At 40.1% G+C, this 3215-nt stretch overlaps 1 pseudogene; it reads left to right on the forward strand.

Moving 5' to 3' along the window:
• Positions 1-228: 228 nt before the first annotated feature.
• On the forward strand, positions 229-839 carry LOC128350505 (PRELI domain-containing protein 1, mitochondrial-like; annotated as a pseudogene).
• The last annotated feature ends 2376 nt before the right edge of the window (positions 840-3215 follow it).

Raw genomic sequence — 3215 nt, forward strand, 5'->3', positions numbered from 1 at the left:
AGCCAGATAACGCAAACCATCTCAGGAGGGGTCCAAGTAGTTGCCTGTCCCCTGTCCCCACATTGTGGCTGCTGGGCATCTCCTGCTCTTGGCGCCACTGCCATCCACAGGGTGCCCGATGCATGGCAGGCGAAGTGAGACTGTGGTACCAAGGCCAGCTCCAGCCAAACCACTCTCCCTCCCTGCACCGCTTTCCATCCTCTCAGTCCCCAGCAGGACCAGTGACCATGGTACTTCCTGACCCTAAGCATGCTCAAGGGGCCCTGGGATCAAGGCCCCTTCACCACCTTCAAGGCCCCTTCACCACCTTCTGGCAGCACTACCTGAACCCCTACAGCAAACACGTACTGACATGAGTTATCTTACATCAGGAGGTAACAGAAGACCAGAAGCTGCTTTCTAGGTGGCTCCTAACCAAGACCAACAGGATGCCATGCTGGGTAGAATGCTTCTTTCCAGCCAATGTTGCCCACTCTGTCTACATCCTAGAAGATTCCATTGTGGACCCACAGAACCAAACCATGACCACATTCACCTGGAACAGCAGCTGGACAGTAATCAAACAGGAATCTTGAGTCTCCTCCAGTCTGTTTGGTGTCTCATGTGCTGTCCAGGGGTTTGGCCTGGCCAGGTTCAAGAGCAATGTGACCAAGAGCACCAAAGGGTTTGAGTACGTGCTCACCAAAATGTAAGGTGAAGCACCATCTAAAACCTTGGTGGAACCTGCAAAGGAGGAAACTGAGAAAGCCAAGGAGACTGCTTTGGCTGCTAATGAGAAAGCAAAGGACTTGACTAGCAAGGCAACTACTAAAAAGAAACAGCAGCAACACCATGTGTGAAGAAACAGGTTCTCTGCTGTAGGGTTGTACTGGAAGGCTCACCTGTAAACTAGGCTTCTTTTTCCATGGGATGCAAAGCTGACCAGTGTCTCTAGATTTTATGCTTTTTTAGTTGCAACTGTACAGATCTGACAATCATCTTATTTTTAAAGGTGTAATTATCATTAAAAGAATAAACTTCTTTTTTTTTTTAAAGAAGAGGGGTACAAGTAAAGGAAAGGTATGGCAAGGCCCAATACACTATACAGGTGGCCCTCATTACCCACAGTCCCAATTCCCACAGTTCCGCGTATCTGCATTTGGGTCATGTGCACCTGGCCTCATTATCCATGGGTTTAAAAGGGGTTAACATTTAGCTATCCACAGTCCATAGGTGGCTGGAAATTTCCTCCAAGGTCATTTCCAGCCACCATTTTGTGGCTCTTTTATAAGAGAAAAAGGTTCCTGTGGTTTTTTTAATGGAAAATCACCAAAATTGGAGGGTTTGCTGAACATTGCTTTGCTGAACAGATGGCGACCCACAGAGCATGATACAGTACTTTATTTCTCTTATTTATTCCATTTTTAGACTTTGTTTTAGTCTCCAGGAACCTAAGCCCCCAATTCCCATTGCCTCAAGTTTTCATTGTCCACAGTTTCATTTTCCACCAGCCGAGAACAGAACCCCCATGGATAATCTCTGGCAACTTTTTAAAAGGCACTGAAGACACATTTATTCACCCAGGCTTTTAATTAGATTTATAGCTTTAAAATTTTAATACTGGGTTTTTAATGTTTTCAATGTTTTAAATAATTTTAATTGTTAATTGATTTAATGTTCTAAATGATTTAATTGTAAACCACCCAGAGGCGCAAGTTTTGGGTGATATAGAAATATTTTAAATAAATAAAAATAAAATAAATAATAAAGGCCACCTGTATTCCCTGCTATTCCAAACAGACAGGCTGGCCTTTGAAACGATGACTGAATACAACCATTATCAAGTGTGAATAATCACTTGGTAAACCAATAACCTTTCTTGTCCAGTAATCTATCTGTGCCAGACATTGAGGACAATTTTATCACATTTCAGAGTCAACCCATTAAAAATGTGGGTTCTTTTCCATTTAGATCCATAGCATCCTTTAACTCTCCAGTTTGGTTTCAGTTTGGACACTTAATTTTTTAAAAAGTATGATAATTCAGTACCACTGGTTTTGAAGTGGTTCAGATGAAGGCTGTCACTCCATTAATTTATCTTACTCAGTTAATCACATGACTAAAAATTCTAAAGAAAAAAGCATCTGCTTTTCTAGATGATGTACAAATGTGAATATAACATGCTATATGGCTATAACATAGCGATATTAAGAATCAGCTTAGAAGAAGCTTTCCTCATTCTCTGTTAGAATGCTTCTTTCTTCAGGAAATGCTGCTTTTAAACTGGCACCTACCATCTCCAGCTTTTATAAGTATTTGTATTAAAAATCTTTTTTATACAATTTCAACTGGCTGTACTATTAATTAGGAGCAACTTTTTAGTTGATTTAAATTAGGAATGTTACCAAAATTCTCTCTGAAATTCACAATGCAATGCATGGTACTGGGTTTATCCTTCTTCCCAGTAGATAAGATTTTATAAAATATGATTCCTATGGATTCTGTGCGCTCTCCACATTTGTGGGGAAATACATATTTAAATGCAGACATTGCAACCTATTATCGTCCCAGCTGTTTTGATACAAAATACATGAATACACTTGAAAAATAGCTTTAAATATGTATTTAAATATGCATTAATGGATGGATTTTTAGCAGAATGGAAATCATATAGAAATGGGTGGCATTTGGATGGAAAGGGAATGGAGAGATCCATCCACCTTCTTTTAAAATGTTTTAATTGATTAATCTGATTAATCAACTAAAAGTTGCAGCCTTAGCTCAAATACATTTCATAAGGAATGATTAAAACTTGTACACAATTGCAGTGTAACCCCTATACATTATAAATATCTAGCTTGTAAACAACGTATATTTTTATATGTACCATTCCCATGCACTAAATAATGCCACATTATCCAGAACACTGACAACTGACTGGTTGGACAGAATGAATATTAGGCCCCCAATATTATTTCTACATTGACTATGATAACAGGAATAGAAGTAGTTCATGTTAGGTATTTCTGTTTCTTGTCTCCCCATGCAGTGAGGAACAGCAAGTATAAATGCCATTATATGGTTATGTGGCCTCCAACGCCACTTTTCCATGTGCTGAAATGTTCCAGGGATAGTCGACAGATTTCCTGAGTAGAACCCCTGAAGGTCCTAGAAGCAAAGCTGTCTGCTAGGTGCCTGAGGTAGCTCAGCTGCTTCTGGGATTACCAAGGCCATCA

Source organism: Hemicordylus capensis, chromosome 3, assembly GCF_027244095.1.
Source record: "Hemicordylus capensis ecotype Gifberg chromosome 3, rHemCap1.1.pri, whole genome shotgun sequence".
NCBI classification, from domain to species: domain Eukaryota; kingdom Metazoa; phylum Chordata; class Lepidosauria; order Squamata; family Cordylidae; genus Hemicordylus; species Hemicordylus capensis.